Source organism: Anser cygnoides, chromosome 2 (genome assembly GCF_040182565.1).
Source record: "Anser cygnoides isolate HZ-2024a breed goose chromosome 2, Taihu_goose_T2T_genome, whole genome shotgun sequence".
Classification (NCBI taxonomy): Eukaryota; Metazoa; Chordata; class Aves; order Anseriformes; family Anatidae; genus Anser; species Anser cygnoides.
Genome location: NC_089874.1, coordinates 4,817,782 through 4,839,859, shown reverse-complemented (window position 1 = coordinate 4,839,859; position 22,078 = coordinate 4,817,782). Strand labels below are relative to the sequence as shown.

General features: G+C 41.5%; 2 long non-coding RNA genes across 2 annotated transcripts; both read right to left on the bottom strand.

Moving 5' to 3' along the window:
• Positions 1 to 353: 353 nt before the first annotated feature.
• Positions 354 to 1,364, bottom strand: LOC106036820 (uncharacterized). The gene is made up of 2 exons (XR_001207681.3): positions 809 to 1,364; positions 354 to 443 (listed from the first exon to the last, which is right to left on the bottom strand). It is a non-coding gene; the product is annotated as an uncharacterized lncRNA (long non-coding RNA).
• A 78-nt stretch (positions 1,365 to 1,442) lies between these two features.
• Positions 1,443 to 10,553, bottom strand: LOC125182622 (uncharacterized). Its single transcript, XR_007162740.2, has 3 exons — positions 10,344 to 10,553; positions 9,966 to 10,033; positions 1,443 to 2,931 (listed from the first exon to the last, which is right to left on the bottom strand). It is a non-coding gene; the product is annotated as an uncharacterized lncRNA (long non-coding RNA).
• Positions 10,554 to 22,078: the final 11,525 nt, after the last annotated feature.

Sequence of the window (22,078 nt, the reverse complement as noted above, 5' to 3'; positions counted from 1 at the left end):
GAAGAAATCCCTGTACACGTTCACAGTTCATTATACATTCAAACTTCTTTTGAAAGTTTATTTCATGGAATAATAAGCTGCCAAGCTTTCCCAGTGCTCTCTGTCTCTGAGGCCAGTGTACAAGTAGTTTCCCAGCAATTATGAAGAAAATGAAGAAGTTACACCAACCCGAAAACTCCAGAATGACCTCTAAAGAAACTCCAAGGTCATACAGGAGGGTCTTTTTGTTGTCCCACCCTTGTTATTCCTAACAGGAGTCTCTTCCTTATTATTTTTTATTTAGATGGGGATGAAGCACAGCAGTTATTTCATCACAGGCTACACAGAGTTTACAGTGTGCATGTTAGCAGAGGTCTCTGAAAAGATCATTTATTGTTGATCATACCCAATCATCAAACAGAAATGTAGGTGCCTCTGGTTTTCAGGGATGCAGTCATGGAGCTCTAAAAATAAACAAGCAAACAAACAAAACAACAACAGGTTATCTAGAGTGGGGCTATTCATTACATGTCGCTTGTCATTTTTTATTTCCTGACCATAGGACTTCATCATTCAGTCAAGAAGCAGGCACGACATGATAAAATTAAGGCACAAGTTACTAGCTGATGTTTCGGTGGCGTGTACTGAATATTATCAGACCAGATACTCCTCCTGTTGCAGAGAACTCACTGAGGTGAGAAGTCGGGCATCCCCAGGCTGGTTAGGCTGGGTGGGCCTGGCTTTCTGATGGCTATGAGCATGGGGGGCTGCTCAGGGGGCTTCCTAAGCTGTATCTGCCATATACATGAGCCCCTTCTCTATGCCTGACCTGCTAACTTCTGTCCATCCCCTTCGTCTCCACACAACATCACATGTTCAGTGGTTGCTGAAAAACATGAAAGGTAAATTAATTTCCAAATGAAACCCCAACTTACCATGCCACAACATCAGCTGCAATCAGCAGGCAGCTGCCTTCAGCCAGGTTTAGCTGCCCTGCACGGGAAGCATGCTGCTGAAGAGCTGAGTTTCAGGATTGGCACAGCAGTAGGAACCTGCTTCAGCTCTGGAGCTTTGCAGTTGAGAAGTTGAATTCACTCATGATCATACAAACAATTACTCATATAGTTTCATGAAAGAAGTTTTACTTTGTTTCCCAGATGCTGTTCAAGGCAGAAGGACTCTACTGCACCTCCAGAAATTTGCACATGGTGTATTCACACGAAAAGAGCCGTGTCTTTAATAATGGATACCGACTGATCTCCACTACCAGACATGAACAGTCAAGTGGAAAATATAGTTAGTTGCCCTCATGCAACTGTTTTTCCCCAGAAAGAAAGGAAATAAATCTCAGACGTAACTTCTTTCTTGTTCTGGAGGGGTGAAAAAGACCTATAGTAAAAAAAATAGTTAAAATATTAAATTCAAAAGTCAAAGTGGAGGAACGCTTTTCCATTTGATGAACATGTAGGTGTAGGAAAACAATTACAAGAGGACACATGCAGGTAAGAAATAAAGGAAAGTTCAAGGAGGTACAAAGATAGGATATCCTGCAGTATTGCAATCATTTTAAGCAGTGGATGTGGTCAGATTATCTGACACCCACTTACCCCAGGACAGCCCTTGGACCCGACTGGCAAATCAACTGGCAATAGTCTTTGAAAGTGGTTTCTGGACTTGACAGCTCATAGCCTGAACAACTCAGTTCCCTCCATCTCCCCCTATCCATACACATGTAGCAGGAATGGCAGAGCTTGCCCCCTCCCTTCCGTGCTCACCTTGGTGCCAAGAGCCTCACCATTGCTGGGTGGAAGCAGAAAATCTTTGTGCAAATCTGTGTCTGAGAGGACTCTGAATAGAATAACAATTCTGGGCTTTGTCTGCCAGGGTGCTCGAGGGTCTAACTGAATCCAAAGGCTCTCAGATGCTAATCACAGTCATTCAGCTTGCAGGTTCATATCTGAGCAAGAACCTGAAATTGCTCATTTAGGTGCACAATTAAACTGTCAGTCACAGAGGATGATTCAGAGGGAGGAAAATGCAAACCTGAAAACCATATCTCCTAGGGTGTCAGGCGCCTTGCAAAGCAACTTGTCAGAGCAAGAGATCTTGAGAGCTCAGCTGGGGCAAGGCGGTGAGTCTATTGTGGATGGAGGTGCTGTGTTTGACAGTATCAGCCAAGGGCAGAGAGCAGAAAGAGCAGAAATTCCTGCACCAACCTTGAATTCGTTGCTAAGGCTTTGTGCTCCCTCTGCCCGTCGTGCTGGTTTTCATGTGGTGGTAGAGCATGGAACTTAAAAGAGATGTTGTGTCAAACCACAGCCTACCAAATAGCAAAGAGAGCATCCAGCGTGCAGCAAGGCACAGCCGTGTGACTCAGTTCCCTCCTGTTTTTCCGAGCAACTGTTTCATCTAATATTCCACCTTCTCTGTTTCCCCCACCATCTCATTTTGATCTTTTATGTATGACACCCTTTCTGATGATTGATTGGAGCTATTCTTGCTTTATCGAATTAAAGAAGGAAGAAAATACAGCAAGAATTAACCATCACCCCTTGCAGAAGGCTAAAAGAAACTTCCTCTAGGAACATGAGAAAAATAGGTGTGTTAACTCACTAAAATGGGGCATAAGATGTGCTGATTGACAAAGAGCTTTGGTTGTATTTGGTACAACAGTCTTTCATTTTCTGAGCATAGAAATTCAAATATCTCCCAAGCATTAACATTCCTAAATTGATCTATATTTGTCTGTTGTTGTTTGTGTGGGATGAATTTCCTGAGCCTTTTCATCAATATTTTCTTTTTGTATGTGGTGTTTTTGCAGGTAAGGTCCTGGGCATTTCTTTCCACCCTCCCAGAGGCACTGGTTCTGTCAGGAGCTAAGGAACAAACATGTCTGATTCAATGCTGCTGAAGTCAATCAGAGATCACATGGAGGACTGAAAGCTTCTCCATCTAAAAAACAAAACAAAACAAAACAAACAAACAAACAAAAAAAAAACAACAATGGAGATCCAAAACTCCTAAAGTCAAACAGGCTATGGGGTATTCTGCAGAGAGGGATTTCTCCTCCTATTATTCAGGTAATTGCACAGAGACTTGTGCACAAACGAAAATAAAAAAAAATCAAGCAAACAGGAACATTAATCTCCTCTACTGAGGAAGGCCCTGAACCAGAGGAGTATGAATTAGATACCACTGTGTTCAACACGAGGCAGACAGCAATTTGTAAAAGCCCACACTACAAGGAGCAGAGTCAAAGAGCCCAAAGTAAGGTCACTCCGCGTGGGTGGTCAGACCTGCCTCTTCTCCTAAACAGCCGGATGATAAGCACAGACGCCTCTTCCTTGTCCCAACTTTTAGAGAGAACAGATTGGGAATCAATAGGGATGACAGCTCCCCATTCTGGGGAGATGGAGAAGGGAGGAGTTTAATTTAAGGATGAAAGCCATACCACACCACGTGCCCTCAAGAAGAGAAAACAGACCTTGGCTCTGCTTGTGTTACTAACAAGTCTAAGATGTAGTTTGACTGGGTGATACAGTTTCACAGTCAGATGGGAAATGATCCTAGGTCTTCCCATCCCAAAGTTCAGGGTAGCCTCCTGGGATGGTTTTCTCTAATGACTGCAAGGAAACATACATTTCACATTTTGACAATCAGCTTTCAAGCATCGCAGTACCTTTTAAGCACCTACAGGAGAAAGTTTTGATCTTTTCAAACTTTTTTTTACATCCAGAATGGGAGGTGGAGGGGGACTAGATGTTGCTGTGTGGCAGGAGAACAACTCATGACCTTCACACTTGTTTGATAGTGCCAATTACTTTCTTTTTTTCCCCTTCAGAATGGCCCCTTATTATACAGTAAATTGTTTCAGAATAACTGGCTAATACATATTTTTCTGGAAATCTTATGAGTAAGTCTCATTTTTTTAAAAGTCAGGCAGGCATTTAAGACTCTGAGTTCCACTGAATTTCAAAAAGATAAGATAAAAGCTGAACCACTTCAGCATACTTAAATGCTTAAGTTTAAAGCCTGCTTTATAGCTTTAATTCTACCACTTACATTCCTGGAGTTATACCTTGCTCTGGGAGTATTCAGAGCAAGATACAGCTATAGAAGCAATGAGGAATTATTCTGTACAGATAATTGGGCTGCATGTGTTGAGATTTGTGTGCTTTAAAAAAAAAAAAAAAACCAAAAACATACAAATTGATTACTGACATCAAAGTATTACAAAAATGATCAAGCATAGCAGGAAATACAAAAATCACAGCTTGAATACAGAGAACCCATAAACTGCCAACTATGTAAAAATAACATTATGACATTATTTAAACAATGTAATACCAGAGTGAAAAACTATAGTAACTGCATTTTGACCTTCATCACATATCACTGAATGCAAAAGGAAAGGTTACAGTGTTTGTGTGTTTCACTTCCCCTGATGAAGAAAATCAAAATGTCAGCCAATAACTCAATAAAGTGTACTTCCAGAGAGATATTTTAATAGAATAAATCATTAATTCTTCAAAGTAAAGGGAACTTCAGCTGTAAGAAAGCCATCTGTATTAGTTCTTATTTACTGATGAGCAAGCTGTTTGCTTTTTTGTCACATTGCATCCCCCAAGGTACTGAATGCCAATCAACAGCACTTAATGTCTAAGTTATCTGAATAATGGTCTAAATTTGGCTCAGTAAAAATAATTTAGATATCCAATAATGACAAGCTGAGAGGTGAGACCTGACAAGAACTAACAATAATTCTGTACAGACCCACACTTTCTTAGTTTAAGATTCAGGGAATTCACTGAGGCAATGGACAAGCATAAAGCAGTCGTAAAGGATGGGCTCCCCCCATGGCCACAGCTACCATCAGCTACCTAAATGTTACGCAACTATTTATTCATCTGGTTATTCCCTCTGCATCCATTTTATCCCATGTGAGATGGGGTAAGCCATGTGAGATGCCTTCAGGAGGTGTATTGGTCTTTCTCCAGTTGGTCACAAGACCACAGACCTGAAATTACATTATACTAGTCCAGTTTATATCCATGATATCGTACTGTAAACTCATAATTGTTTCTACTGTTGTAATTAGTCAATCTTTTCTGCTGATGCTATGGGTAGACCCAGTGGTGCTATTCATGCAGCTGTCCCAGAGCAACCTGACTGATTAAATGTGAAATACTGTAAAGCACAGGGGTTTATGTAGGAGTGTGGCTGTTTCAGGTTTGGGGATCAGCACAGAGAGACAGGATTTATTTATTTATTTTCCACCACCCAGCTGAACTGAAAAGGAAATGGACAGGAAGAAAGAATCATTTGAGCTCATTTTGAAACATTTTGTTTGAACTGAAATTAAATGTTCCATGAATTTGAGGAGATTAACACAATTATTTTTTATGGTCAATTTTCAATTCAAAATGCCATTCTCCAAATCAAATAGCAAAATGTTTTGCTTGGCAAATCTGATTGGAGCACTTTGCTAGTCATGGTTTTCCACATTTTTGAGGCCAGAGATATTTGCTGAATTTGACCAACGCCAGTAGATTTAGTTTCTCTAAACTTTATTTTCCAATAAATATTCTAGTTTACTGAAATATTGTAAGAACTAAAGCCAATGTTTGCAACAATTACAGTTTACACAGAGGGTAACAAAAGCACTAAAAATTGTTTGTGAAGACATAAATCTGCTGTAGTTTCACAGAAGCCAGTGGCTTAGGATAAGTGAAAGAAAAAACAAAGTGGCTCTATGATAATGCTCAGCATTCACTGATGAATGCTAAAGCACAAGCAATGTGCTGTATCTCTGTGTTTCTTCAGGCAGAAAGTGTGAGCAGACCTTTTTGCTCCTACACTTCATTTTCTTGAGGGTTATAAAATTGCAATTTATCTCCAGAATAAACCTACTCTCTGAAAAATGATTTCTTATTCACTTCTTTATACGAGGTATTAATACCTCTTACTAGCTGTCACCTTCAGCCTGCTGAGCAATCAATAATTACGGCTCTCTTTACACATTCAACAATAAACATCTATAATGAATGGCAGTAGCAAAGGTTGTTATCATTTGAGAACTCCCTATAGAACCAATTTTAAGTATTTTAATTCCATCTGCTCCCTCTCCTTCCTCTGTACAGCAGAGGAACGTTTCTATGGCTGATGGTGATGTGCTGGAATCCAAGCAATGTCTTTCTTGCTATTGATGAGAACTGTCATGGAACAGGAAATATATATCAAATCCTTCCTGAAATACTTTAATGAACACCAGTGCGGGCAATAGGAAAAGGCTCTCCCAGTGCTTTCATAAAGTCATGTAAAGAACATAGAAATGGTGTCTAATTAGACAATTGTCCATGGAGGTTTTTCTAATTAATATCAGTGATTTGCTCAGAATCAGTTAATGCAGTAATTGCTGCCAAGCCTATAAAGACAGAGGGCTTACTGATGGTTTAACAATACATGGGTGATTTTAAAACCTCAGTGAGATTTGAGTCCGTTCCAACTCTCACTGAAATCAAATATTTCCACTGAAAGAAGAGTGGCCATTTGAAATTCAAAGGCTGCAGAAGACGCTGGGTTGCCTAGATTAATGAGGTTCATCTATTCATCTTATTCTGATAAGAGAATTAACTGACTGTGCAGATTTGCTCTGAAGAAGATATCTGACAGTGAGTGTCATTTTATACCATCACCAGTGAAGGTATACAGGTGTCCTGATGCCAACAAGTGAAAACAGAAAAGCTCAATCTTTAAATATAAAATCAGCTCATAAGTATAAAGTAATTAACAGTGCTGTCACATCATCACAGTCTTTCCTAGCCGGGAAGTGTGTTTTGCAAAATCACATTGTTCTCAGTGACATTTGCACGGGTGATTTTTTGGGACAAAAGTGCATATCACTTTACTTTGTGCTTTGTTCAGTCCCAGTGTTTTCCTATATAGCTCCAAGAAAGATGTTCAGCTGTCTGGCTCATAGAACCTAGTGTGGGGTTTGATCATCCAAAAGCATTCAGGGGTTCCTCCAAAACATACGGGAAAGGCGTGCGCATTTGCCTTAAAAAACACCATGTATCATAGAATAGATTGGGTTGGAAGGGACCTTAAAGAACATCCATCTCCAGCTGCAGCCATGGGCAGGGACCCCTCCCACCGGCCCAGGCTGCCCCCAGCCCCATCAAGCCTGGCCTTGGGCACTGCCAGGGATGGGGCAGCCACAGCTCCTCTGAGCAGCCTGGGACAGGGCCTCACAACCCTCATAATAAAAAAACATCTTTCTAATATCTAATCTAAACATACCCTCCTTCATTTCAAAGCCATTATCCCATGTCCTATGCCTACACCCCTGACCAAGAGTCCCTCCCCAGCTCTCCTGCAGCCCCCTTTAGGCCCTGGCAGGCTGCTGTGAGGTCTCCCCGGAGCCTTCTCCTCTCCAGGCTGAACAACCCCAACTCCCTCAGCCTGGCTCCACAGCAGAGGTGCTCCAGCCTCTGAGCATCCTCATGGCCTCCTCTGGACTCACTTCAACAGGTCCCTGTCCTTCTGGTGCTGGGCCCCAGAGCTGAGTGCAGGCTCCAGATGGGGTCTCATGAGAGCAGAGTACAGACGGGGACAATCCCCTCCCTCCCCTGCTGCCCACGCTGCTTTTGGTGCAGCCCAGGACACGGTTGGCTTTCTGGGCTGAAGGCACACATTGCTGGCTCATGTCGAGCTTCTCATCCACCAACACCCCCAGGTCCTTCTCCTCAGGGCCGCTCTCAATCCGTTCTCTGCCCAGCCTGTGTTTGTGCTTGGGATCGCCCTGGCCCAGATACAGAGCCTTGCACTTGGCCTTGTTGAACCTCATGAGGTTTGCCCAGGCCCACCTCTCAGGCCTGCCCAGGTCCCTCTGGGTGGCATCCCTTCCCTCTGGCATGGTGACCGCACCACAAAGCTTGCTGTCATCAGCAAACTTGCTGAGGGTGCACTCAATTTCGCTGTCCATGTCACTGATAAAAGAGCTAAATAGTGCCGGTCCCTATACTGAGCCCTGAGGAACACCGCTTGTTACTGATCTCTACCTGGACATTGTGGACATTGACCACAACTCTTTGACTGTGACCATCCAGCCAATTCCTTACCCACCAGGTGGGCCACCCATCAAATGCAGGTCTCTCCAATTTAGAGATGAGATCATGAGGACAGTGTCAAATGTTTTGCAAAAGTCTAGGTAGACGCTGTCAATTGCTCTCCCCCTATCCACCAATGCTGTAACTCTGTTGTAGAAGGCCACCAGATTTGTCAGGCATGATCTGCCCTTAGTGAAGCTATGCTAGTGTCACCAATCACCTCCTTATTTTCCATGTGCCTTAGCATAGTTTCCAGGAGGATTTGCTGCATGATCTTGCCAGGCACAGAGGTAAGACTGACTGGCCTGTAGTTCCCCATGTCTATCTTTTTTTTCCTTTTTGAAAATGTGGGTTATGTTTCCCCTCTTCCAGTCAGTGGGAACTTCACCTGACTGCCACAACTTCTCAAATATGATGGCTTAGCAACTACATCTACCAGTTCCCTCAGGACCCACAGATGCATCTCATCAGGGTTTGGTATCACTACTTTTCATGTCAGATGGAGCTGATTCTAAAGTAAACTTCTAAAGATTTCTATTCAGACGGATGGGAGGAAGAAAACTTACCTTTGTCATCAGAGAATAGCACAGATATAACTATCTATTTTGGCCTTAAACTTGGCCATTTTTTTTCACAGTGAAACTGAGGCACAGTCAAGCGTGAGACTTGGCTATGGGTAAGGGTTTACAGCTGGGGAACCAGCCGGCACTGAAATATCATTGCTACATGGTACAGACACCTTCCAACTTCTGCCCTTGAAGGTGGAGATATTTCCCATTTGCATTTGGTTTCAAACAAAGATGACAGCTGAGTTTAAAAAAGCATCTCCTATTTAAGTGCTATCCAGGCTGAAACTATGCCTACCTGCAGGGAGGTCTTGGTCTTGGAAGAGACACAATGAAAGAAACAATATGCTTTGCAGTCTAAGCCCTAAGCAAAGCAGTAAAAGTCATAAAAAGCATCTAGCAAATGACATAATGATGGAAATGGGCTTTTTCTCCATCAACCATACAACTTTTATTGGAAATAACGATAATGGCATTCTTATGCATTTTAAGCATATGTGTAGAGTGACGCATCCAGCAGGTAAGGGCCTTTTATGACCCATTAAGTTAATATATCAGGATAGGAAAATAAAGCTGAAGAACATCATGATGAGGATCAAAATAAGAGCTCTTCCAAGGAGTTCTTTCACCTGAGTCACTGGCCTGTTGGCTTTTCAAATAACATTGACATGAAGTCAATAGTAAACTTCTGTAAAGAAACACTATCACAGAAACAGGTTGTGGGGACAGAAATGTCCACTGGCACAATTATGACTACACAGGGTCTGTGGGTCAGCCAATCCTCCACCAAAAGAGCTGAAGCCTTTGGTATTGCTTTCTTGCAACAGCTAAAAACCCCATGTTCAGAAGTACCTATTACTTTTGATTTATATTGCAATAAAATGTGACAGGGTAAAAAGAAAAAAAAAAGACATCATTTGTTCACAAAGTTAAAATTGAATACATTTACACTTTCAGAATTAAACATTTCTCTTTTCTCGCCTAAGCTTTAGCATATTTTCTGTAGTGAATTTATGGCTGTAAGATTGCCTTAGCTAAGAATTACTGGAAGTGAAAACTAAAGCTCTCTATCCAGATAGTGCCATGAATAATGTGTGCATGTACTCTTACATATACCCATGTGTGCTGTTGTCAATTTTGGACATTTCAAGATTTATGAAATGTAAAACGCAATCCCCAAATGTTGGCAATTCTCACTGAGAATAAAATTCAAGAGTGAAAATTGTATGTGAATGACAAAAAAAAAAAAAAAAAAAAAAAAGGAAAGAAAGATCTGTATCAGGGAAATGTTCAGGAAAAAGAAATCATTTACCTCTTAGCTTTTTCTGTGAACTTAGCATCTTTACTCATAGAGGGTCCTTAGAAGTTTTCTCTTTTCTCCTGATAAAAAACGAGAACACACACAATAACAAGACTCATGTAAGGGAAGTTTTCTTATAAATAAGATTTTCCAAACATCTGTGGTACCCAGTAACCACCCGTTACCTCCTAATCCTTTTGGGGAGCAGAAGTGGTACAACATGCCTAAACCCACACGCTGCAAATGGCTTTCTTGTCACAATCCTGGTTATTAATATAAATATTGTATAACTACAAATAACAACTATATCAGAATGAAAGATAGCTTTAGTGGGAGCTAAGATGCTTGTACACTGAAAGGTGGTTAAGCAAACCAGATCAAAAAGCTTACCTGGGTGGAGTAAGTGCAGAAGAGGCAGCGCTGTGGAGTTAAACTGAGTCAGTTCAAACCGTGCCTCTTCCACAGATATAATCTGTAACCTCAGATAAACAATTTAATTGCTATGTATGTTACACAACTATTTATACATATATCTATATATCTATATATATATTAGCCTAGCTGCTGTCTGTCTATATGTCTACAAGCAGTACTTTTCAAATTGTGAAACGGAGATAGAGACCATTCCTTCCACCCTGGTCCTTCTGGGCCAAAAAAAAAAAATCAAACAAGGGTTCAGGGACGCAGATCCTAGTTAGTTCTGTCTAATTATCTGCGATGCTAAGGTTTGTGGCTTAAATAATCTAGGCCAGAGTCTTGCTGTTATTTCATCTGTATACACTTTGGGCACAGACCTTGGCCAAAGGTGATACCAGAGTAGGAACAAAAACAACAGAAAGGGATTGGCTTCTCTTCTAGATGCTGCCTGTCTATGCTAGCATTGAAAACACCATTGCATAAAGAGAACATGATTCAGTCTGTAGAGTCTGGATGACATGGGGAAATCAGATGGGAAATACCAAGAATGATATTCAAGGAGAAGGCAGTCTGGGCTAAAACAAAGTTACACATCTCAGCTATTCTTGGTCAAATCATAGCGTCTGACAGGAGAGATGTAATACAACCATTTTTGTCTCTTTAAACCAACAGCTTTCAAGTCTCTTTTTCACATGAGCTTTCAACTCTTCTTGGAGAGACAACCAAGAGTTATAAACATGATACGTTTTAAGCAGTTTTTGGTGAGGACGTCAGTTTAGTTGGGACAGTGCTAGTACTATATTTTACAATAAAGTATAATAAAACCATCTGAAACACAGTCCAGTCAATCTGAGTTCTCTTTCAAATACATATACTTCGTAATAAACAGATTATCTATTTTCTTCAAAGATCTATCCATATATATCCCATACATAGCAACAGGTTTTAGGGTGGACTTCAGATCAAATATTCAATCTTTGGGTTCCTATGTTGAATGGAAGAAGTCAAAAATACATATTTAAGTAGCAACATAAGGCCATGGGTGCTTGAGGAATCCCATCTTTCAAACTTAGAAGGTGGAGCATGGCATTTTTTGCAAGTGGAAGAAAGTTAAATATCAAAACAGAGACAAATGCTCCTGCCCCCACATCATAGCCCTCCACCCTGAGCACCACCTCAGCTCCTGCAGCACTGGCCCCTCCTCATGTTCTCAAATCCCAAATCCTGCAGTATCATGGATTTCACATCTAGCCAACATCTTTAATCAGCCCTCTGAAATTATCATAAAGACTTCTAAAATAGGAAGATGCTAAATGCTAGTATCTAGTACTATATATTTTATTCCCAATAGGCCATGACTGCCTGAAATAGCTGCACCCTCCAAGGAAAGCAAACAATTAGCCAGATAGCCATAAGCAGAATTTTGTACTGAATTTTCCATTTCCTGGCCTTGGAGCTCTCTAAATCAGTGATGCTTTCTAATCTGGCCATATCAATGTTTCATGTTCTTAGTAAAACCTCACACTCTCTAAACCTCGGAATAGCTAAATCCAGTTAAGTGGAACAATTCTAAAGAGGATTTCAATGTTTCTTTAAATTTGCTGCTTTTCTTTTCCTTAAACTGGTCCAGTATTTTATGTGAGAGGGAAAGAATACTTGTTTATTAGCAAACAGCTTCTCATGTTAGTTTCTTTTCCTGAATAAAGGATCTCTCTGGTATTATTCATATCGCGTATTTGCCCAGACATACTTTCCACTGTGCTGAACACAACATTAAAGAAGAATGCTTTTTCTTTTTTTTCTCTTATGATATCAGAAGTATATTAATGAAACTCTTTTTGCAGCTTCCTTTGTGAGACACTAATGCATGCTCTTTCCTTATCAGATTGGAACCTCTAGCGGCAGACAAATAATGAAGTGCTTCATGTATAGGACATCTTTTATGCTTACCTATTTGAAGCACTACTATTTTAATTTCCTCAAAAGAGACGAAGAAGTCAGAAACAATCCAAACTAAAAATAAAAAAGATTGTTTTACAAAAAGACCTTCATAGACAGCATAGCAGCTCTAAGAAGATTGTATAGATGATTGGAAGATATCTGTCACTGTTTTGAGCTATGGCATTTAGAGATGACTTTCTCAATAGAAAAAGAAAAAAAAATAAAAAGGTAAAAACAATTAAAATAAAAATTATAGAGAAACCGTTCCCAGTTCCTACTTAGGGGATGAGTGGACAGCAGATCTGGTCCAGCACCAAGACCTTCTGAGCAAGCAGGACAGAGCCCCAGGTGAGCAGCACACTTGAGCACCAGGTTCAAGTATGGGGCAACTGTTGTTCTTGCACTGAAAGAAGAGTTTAGTGGAAACAGAGATAAGAGTGCACTTGGGATTGTGCAGGGTCTCAGTCACATAACAGTTGGACAAAAGAGAGCAGTCTCAGGGAGCAGCACACTGCAGAGCTGAGCTTCACCCAGCAGCATCGTTTCCCCCAGTCATATCTAGGGGAGCAGAGTGAATACGGGCTTTTTTAACTGTTGTCAAAAAAATCACATTGTTTTGCGAGCAAATTTTAGCCTTAGGAAGAGTGTATAGGAGGGTGTAGGGAAGCATAAGGAGTCTTGTTTAGCAGAGAGGTAATCTTTAATTGTATGAGTGGTGGCGGTGGGGAACACTGGTGAGAAGGGAGCCTAGAGGTGGGTAGGCTGGGCTTTGCTGTGAAAGGCAGCAGCTTCACGCTGCTTTGTGTGAACAAATCCACATGTCCAATTAATTTAGCACCAGCCCTGCTTGCATACACAGTCCAGAATTTTTACCTGAGATGGAAATAAAGGATTCCACACTCCCCATTGAATGCTAGCGCTCAATTTCTTGTGCTGCCAGTGGACTCAGTTTGTAAGAATGCAAGGTCAAAATGAAGGGTGTGGGCGTATTGCTCCAAGCAAGCGTCAAATGCACTAACCTCCAGAGCATAAAAATGAGAAACCTTGACAAAAAAAAGATTGAAATAGAAGGAGCAGGCTGCAGATAGATTCCACTTTACCTTTACAAATGCAAAGAAATTTCACTGCCATTCATATACAACCAAGAAAATAATACCCAGGTGAGGATCTACATATTTTTTTACACAACTGACAATTTTTACTCTTAGTAGTCTGCTTAAGCTTGACCTTAATTAACATAAAATACATTTCAGGCAAGTGTAGGTGGACAAAGAAAGGGCCTGGGTTAAATTCTAAGTTGTCCATAATAAATACCATCCTGGGGTTCTGCCCTGAGCCATCTGGATGCTGGTTGCTGCTGTTCCTATTTGCAAACATTAACTCAAATGGCTGAACAAAGCAATGCTTCACCAAGGGAAGAAAATGCCAGCAGGAAGACAAGCAGGCAAATACGTTATAGCGACAAATGGTTTTCTGGAGTACAATAGTATTTTTTTAAAGCTCTCCTTTCATTTTGAGGTGAGGCAACTGCCAGCCTTCTGACTGTGGCCCCTTCTTGTAGTAACTCGGTGTTCCACACAGGGTTCCCTGTTTCTACCTCTGTCCAGCCAGTTCTGCTGGATAGGCAGTGAACATCATCTACAGTGAAGATGCAGCTGACATAATAGCTTGAGGTGCCCATGGCTGACCCCACTGAGGTGTCACTTCACTAGTTCATCCCACTGTTTCCTGGCTTCTGTTCTAAAAAGGCCACACAGAGAGGAGATTCAGCCCGTGCTACCCTGTGAGGATCTTGTGGAGGGTCCTCTCCATGGTTTCCAAGCCCTGTTTACCCTAATGCAGCAAACCATAACCCTAAACTAGGTTGTCCAACACCTGGGCATGCTTCTGTATAGTCAGTTCTCCATTTACATGTTGCTTTACTACATCTGTCCTTTGTGGCTCAGGTTGACTCCTTTGACTCTTTTTTTTTTTTTTTTTTTTTTTTTAAGGAGTGCTTCCCAAATACGATAAAAATAACTCACAAACTGAGTATGTCATCCCTCCAGGTCCCCCTCTCTAACAGACAGCAATAGGTCAAGATCCTGCTGCCCAGGACTTCCATCCACCTTTGGGGTCTGGTCTCATCACTCAGGACTTCAATGACTCACTCTTTTGTTCAGGGATGCTGCATGGTGTGCGTTCATAAAGCTCTCCTTTCCCTTTCTTTCAGCAATAGTTTCTCATCTATTTTTTATTGACATTGCAGGACTGCCAAATCTGTTCATTACTTATTTAAGTACCCTTCACAGTGTGATGGCATTCGTCCACTCCTCACTTAAACAATTACCTTGATATCTTTATTGTTTCCTATCTCCAGAGCTGCTTTCACGGTGCTTAACGTGAAACCATCTTCCAGCCACCCCACATAGACTCAGCTTCTTGTCAGAATCAGTGAAGAGACTCTGAACCATAATCTATTCCATTTTTCCCCACAGGTGAAAGATAATCTCTGTCCCTGAAACCCTCACTTATCCAAGACTGCTGTGGTCAAACAGTGTCACTGCTGCCATGAGTAATCCAAGCAATGCCAGAGCTCTGATGTAACTTGCAGAGGGGGCTGTCTGGGCAGAGAAACATTAGTGTTTTTTCTTTTGGCCTCCAATACAAGCCAGGCTGGCCAGAGCACAGAGGTGGCTTCACCACCCATCTCCACCCCCATGGCTCTCCTGCACACCTTTTGCTCCAAATGCCTTTGGTCTTTTGGATTGTATTAAGGCATGATAGTCAACGAGTTAGAAATGTACCAATTTCTTTTTAAGGAAAACCCCCAAAAGACCTTCACTTTTAACGTTTCAGTTTTTCATGTGCATTACCAGGAAATTATCTCCTCTCACTGCACAGGGGTCCTTCACTGTCCTAACTATCCTTTACGCTTTCTTTTGCCTCACTGTGGCAATGCAGAGGCAAGTGCTGCTACAAGACAGCCTGACAAGCTGTCAGGTTTTTAATTCATGCTTATGAGTTGCAAGTGGAGGCTGGAAGCATTATTTCCACAGGCTGGAAAAAACAACAACAACAACAACAACAACAACAAAACGGACTAAAATAACACCACGATGATAAACCCTTCACCAGAAGGAGCAGGAAGGGGATTATTTTGGACCAAATATCAGGCCTGACCTTCAGCTTGGCAAACTGCATAAGCCTTTGCCCCCAGCATCGGTTTGTGTGTCAGATGTGCCCAGGGTTGTATATTTCACAGCGTTCAAAGTACCCTCACGTCTCCGTTTGGGCGAGCCTGCCAAACCTCTGCCCACTATTTTCTTGGAAGCACGAGCAGTTCCAGGGTGAGAAGCAGCTCTTTCTGCCTCCTACAATCAGCCACCTTTTTTCCAAAAATCACCACACTCTTCTTGCTTTTCAGAGCAGATTTGCTCCTCCAGAGGCCATGTGCTCCAGCTTCTCTGGCAGGCAGAGGTCCTGAAAAGCAAGAAGTGGTGTCTGTGGAGTCCAGGCTCCTCCAGATTTGCAGCCTGTATCTCTTGCAGTATCGCACTACAGCACACCACCATGCTGCCCCAGTCTTCCCACCAGCGCCAAGAATGTCAGTACTGGGGTTAATTCTGTGTTACACACTGGCTGGAGAGCCACAATCAGTGCAAATAAAGTATAAAGCTGAGGACTTGCTGTCTGTTTCTCAGAAACCATTAATTTGGTTTGCTCTCCCTCAGCCAGGTGTTGATTTTCACAGCACTTGAAAGAAATTTTCTCTTAAACTTGGTTTCTGTGGGGAAGACTGACAGACAAAAGGACAGATGAACGTATAGCCTTAAGAGACTGAGTTTGCTTAGAGGCAGCTGAAATACCACTTTCATTCCAGACCAACAATACATTGAATTTACCTGGTTTCAGAGGATGACAAAGTCTGAAATTTCAACACACCTGCACAAACCCGAGTGGAACTCTGCAGTTTTTAATATATTTGGGCATTTTTCCAACCTGTGTGTCAATGTGAAACCCTTCACTACAGTAACAGAGGAGGAAGGCAAATTCAGTGAACTCAAAAATGGAAGGAAAATGCCTTCGTGAACATTTAGGCATGACTCAGAGGAAAGCTTTCAAGTTATAAATGACACCGAGTTGCTCAGGAGCTCCTTCATGGCCAGGCAAACATAACAGGGATGTTTCTGATGTATTTATGCTTCTGTGTGCAGAGGTAGGCAACAGGACAGAGAGTGGTCAGTGCCATCCCTACGTTTCACTGATTTCAGCATTTAAATTGCTGCAGCTAAGCTTCTCTTTCCTGAGTCCTCTGCTTCTATCAGCTCTTCTGTGTTAGCCTTTTCTCTGTTGCTGTATCTATATCATCCCTGAATATCAAAACACTGCCTTGTCCTCATTTTCTTGCCTCTCTGTTGCATACTCTTAATCTGTTAATACCATTTTCTGCTGTGTCCCTTGGTGCTAGACTTAAAGGGCACACAACATTCAGCAGATCAGGCTGGCTGATGTAGCACATTCTTTCTTAGCAATCTAGAAAATCAGAAGCATTAAGATTTTCATGCAGAACCCCCAAACATTTTTTTTTTTTTTTTACCACAGTACTGTGGAAAGCTGGTTTTAAGTTTATGACCAAAGGAAGAGGATTCTTAAAATACAGCACCTCTGCTATGATTAAAGTGATCTCAACATGTTCAAAACCACTGAAAGATTGACCTAATTGAAGGAAAACTAGGAAAGTATCTTCAGCTTCAGAAGAAACATGACTGAACCTTACCTGTGCAGCACTCAACTCAGGAGGAAAAATTAGCTTACATGCTTCAGAACAAGACCCACTAGTAAATCTTATATCACTTTTATTAATGGACCATTGGAGTAAGAATATGTGGAGAATACTTCAAATCCTAGAGAGAATAAACCATGCTGTAAAATGATCTTTGAACTAATTAGTCATCAGAAACCTGAGGAAAAACAGAGATCCTCATGTTACAGCCAGACTGGTCACCTCCTCGCACTGGAGAAGTTACATCTCTACTGGACGTCTTTGCCTTCAAACACCAATTCAGAACACACCTCTTCAAAGCAAAAACAGCAACCAGACAAAATCATCAAGTATGTGCTAATCTGCCTTAGCCACATTTTTCTAGTGCTTGGGTCGAATTAAGAGGATTGGTACTTCTTCCTATTGCTATTTTGGGCTGGGCTTTGTTCCTCCTATTTTTAGCTTTGCTAAGCACAGTCAGCTGGGAAGAGCTTATGTTGCTACAGAAGCGCCTAACACCTAACAGCAGCCAAGCTGCAATGGCAATTACTTCTTGTAGAACTGTTGTCTTGAATAAGGCTGTTTTCCTTTTCTTTCTTCCTCTTTTTGTTGCCTTTTTTTTTTTTTTTCATGGTAGCTTATTGTATTCTGGGTACTGCTGCAATTACTGAGCTGCTCAGCCTTGAATGGTAGTCTATTAGATCCAAATCCTACTTACAGATGATTTAAATCACAGGGTTCTAAAGATGCAGTTTGTTCTTGTCATTAAGTTGTCATCACAACTTCCAAATCAGTTTGTTATTGTCTATACAATTTGGTATAAGTAGCATGCAAACGCGAGGGCAGGCTGCCCACCTTCATACCTGAAGTAGTGGTTAACAGTGTTAACCTAGATTCCTGTAACTCTGGTAGGCAGAAAATACTATGGGAAAAGACCCTGTGAATTGAGTTCCCTCGCACAACAACTCAGTGGGATTTGGTCCTACACATGTTTTGGCTGTATGGTTTCCAATGCACAGCCAGAAGCCAGTACCAAAAAGATGCAGAAGTTGCAAACTCAGGTTCAACACCAAGGTCCTGACTACATATGCACAATTCACTCCTCTGCCTGCCAAATGCCACAAGAGAATACTCCAGAACATCCTTACTTGCTCCTCAAGGAGATGGACCTCCATCAGCATAGACTTTTTTTTGAGGAAGATTTCTTTGCTTTGTCTTTACACAGCACTGGGCAGCCTTGACCTCAACACGACTAACAAAGTGTTATGACCAGTACCATAACGTCATGCTGGGGTGACAATAGTCAACAATCAGTTATTGCCAAAATAGAAGGCTGCTTCTTTTCTCCTAGGACCTCCTTCTCCTGTGAGACACACTGATTGAAGAGTATCCTGAGACAGCAATTTGCACATCATGGAAGCAAGAATTTTATCACAAATCCCCACGAAAGCTGGCTGTCAACATATATGACCTTCTCTTTGCAATCAGTGCATGCCTCAGCATTAGCTGTGGCATGAGGGAGTGGGAAGATCCAAAAGTTTATGTGCTCATTACCCAAACTTCAGTGTGGATGCAGGGCCTACTTAGGCTTTTGCTGATAGTTGCATCCTGAGGTGTCTAAACATCAAGTTTTGTTGACCAGTCTGTGTTGATATGTTGGGCTCTGTTAGGTGGCCACCACCTGGGATTTAAGCCAGTGAAGTATGTTGTTCTTTCTGCTCGAGGTGGTAGGATTATCCTGGAACAGGTGCTGTTACCGGAGCAAGGCCCTGCTGCACAGCTGATGATGCCAGTGAGGATTGGCTTGGAGACACTGGGGGAGAGGGCTGCCTCCCCGGTTGTTCTGAAGGGCAAAGTCTTTTTATGCAACCTCATGTGGGTCCCACCAATAATTTATGGATTCTTTTAATATCTTGCAAATTAGACAGTTATTCATCCCTTGAGATGCCCTGGGCTAAGGCTGTTATTGCACTGAAAAGGTGAAAGTGAACATTTGGCATTTATCTGGATGACACAGTGTCACTGAGACAGCAGACTCCCCAGGGGCACTGGAAGAGCTTTCCTGACAGGAGTATGAGAAGCAAGTAAAATCTTTGCAAACACCAGCTATGCCACCAGCCTGCTGTCTGGCCCAGAAAAACAGCACCACCAAACTCCTTCCACACCTCTTGCTGGTAGGGCTCTGAGCAGCTTGCAGGATGGAGCCCCTAAATTCACCGTCCTGTGTAGATTGCCCCTGAAAGGCTCTCCACATCAGACTTCTGCAAGAAGAGAGAGTGTCATTTGCCCACCATTTGCTTCCAGGAAAGGGGAAGAAAAATTACCATAAGGGCCAGCAGCAAGGTACTGTATATTCTCTCCAGGCATTTGTCAGTTGTAAGGTTGCCAGAAACACCTCCACCACTCCATCTGTCACTAAGAGCATTTTAAGAATGTGGCTTTGTCCCTTATCCTGAGAAAGACATAGGAGGGGAAAAAGGCTACTGGGATAGAAAAGGTTTAAAAGCTGTGTTTTAAAGAAACATGGAAAGTAAAACCAGCCCAGCATTTTGTGCTTGGAAGCAGCCCACCCTGGTACTGACTCTATTCCATATTGCCTCTTGCTGATGTTTGATGTTTAGCACGGTTCTTCAAACCAGCCAGAGCACCAGGTTTTTATTAATCCTCAACTCGTTTGCTGTGCCAAATGCTGACAGTTCATTAAAATTAACTAGCCTATGGAGAGGACAGGGCATTTCAAGAAGCCATGAAAGCACCATTTATAAAACTGGGAGATGCAAATTTTTTTGCTCAGACAGCACGTGCTTGTAGATTTCCCATCACTGTGCTATATTAGAGTTCCTCAGTGCCTTCTGCATGTCGTTTCTCGCGACATAACTTGGGAACAGTGAAAAAGGGCTTAAATTATGTGTCAGCAGTCACACAGATGGTCTCTGTCAGAGCAGAAGCTGTCCGCAGCCTGTTTCCCTCTCACCTGCTACGCGGCAGTGAAACAGCGATGATATAGCTATAAGAAGGATCTAGTTTTTAATTCAGTGTAACATATGAGCTCAGCCTCCTCACCGAACACAGTACAGATGGAAAAGGCTGTGCAGCATTCCTGCTGAAAAGGCTTTTTTTCAACCTAAGGACAGAATCCTAAACACAGATAATCCAATACAAATCTGCTGTGAGAAATGAATAGGTGCTATAATGTCACCACAGAAAATAAATGGCATGGCAAGAAGAGTTGCCCAGCTCATATAAAACATCTTCACCAGAGATGAACCTCCCATCCACCCAGTACCTGCGGATGCAGTTTAGGTGCAGTGGTGAAAAGCAAGAGTATACACGTCTATAAACCAGAGATCAAGACAAGTTAGCTACATTTCCTGTGCATTTCCTTCGTGCCAACTCATGTGATGAATAATACACACTATGTTCCTGTGCACAGACCCATGCACCAAAGGCCTCTCGCAAAAATGACACAGCTTCTCATTGTTGTGAATAGATTTTTGGCCAAGAAAAGATGATCCTTTAATTCACTAAAATCCTCCTGAATATGAGGCTAGATGTCATTAAAACAGAAAAAAAACGAGAGACCTTGGGGTGGTGCTCTGCAACATACCGTGCAAACCACCCCCTGGGATGCATTGCAATTGGTAAATCTACAAGAACAATATAGCAGAAAACCAAGCAAAACTGGAACTAAATATTTGTGGCAAGTATGCCTAAGTGGCAGCAACTGAATAACATTAAGTGAGGATGAAGTGGATGACTATTGGGGCCAAAGAGTTTGCTTTTATTTAGTATCTGACCAGTAAATGTGCCCCATTCTACCACCAACCAAGTTTATTGGGCTGAGGAAATAGACACCATAGAGAGGGGTGAACCCTCCGTAATCCCCATTAAATCTTACAGTGACCTCTCTACAGCCTTCATAAAACCTGCTTGCGTACAAGCAATATACAAAAGAGGAACTCACGATGTCTCACAGTTAAGTAAATTTCACAGTATAAAAGATGCTGATTAGAGGAGCCCCACCAATTCTTAAATCTTATCTAATTGCAAAAGAGATTTTCAAGAAATGGAGAAATTAATTATGGAGAGAAAGATTAACTCTAGATATTCATAGAGCCATGATGCAAGGTCAACCTACTAACATTATTTTGAGCCTAACTAATGCAGTCCAGAAAAGCAATAACAGTGAAGGAAAAGACTGTATTTTATTTCTTCTGGTTCCAGATCCAGAAAGGGAAAAAAAAAAAAAAAACAACAAAAAAACCTTCCTCCCTCAGAGGGTTGAATTGCAAGGCCTGAATTAAGAACGAGAGGTGCCTGAAAGAGGTTGGACCTGTATGTCTGAGCAAAAGCTTAAGAGTAAGTAAAATATATGTATTTTATATGTATATATATAAATATGTGTGAATGTAGTGAATGTATGTGTGAATCTATATATTTATATGGGTACATATATATTAATTCCAGTTGGTCCTTAAAGACAATTGGTGAAGTCTTTTTCTTTTTTTTTTTCTCTTTTTTTTTTTTTTTAAATAAATATGGGAGCATAAATTTTAATGTCAGCACAACCAGATGCTGAGAAGTTGAGCATGTTATTTGACAGCAAAGGGTTAAGATTACTGATGTAAACAGATCAAGTGTTGTGTGCCAAACTGCTTAAACTAATTTATGGTTCCTGGGCAAGAAGCACATACTGGCTACTTACTTTGCAATTATAAATCGTCACGAAAAAGATTTCTGGTGTTGATGGTTTAAATGTATGGCCTTGGACAAGTCATTCAGTTCAAACATCACCCCAGCCCCAGTAAAAGTAAGGAGGCTACAATGAGTGTATTTCACACAGCCCCTGCACTCTAATTCAAAAATATTTGTATATCCAATATTCATTTTCTCTTGTGGCATGGGGTGGAATTTCTGAAACAAATTGAATTTGGAAAAATAACAAATTATCTCTTTCACCCACAATCGTTCATGCTGTATGTACTGAATTTTAAAACAATTGCACTCCCTGAAGATGTGTTAT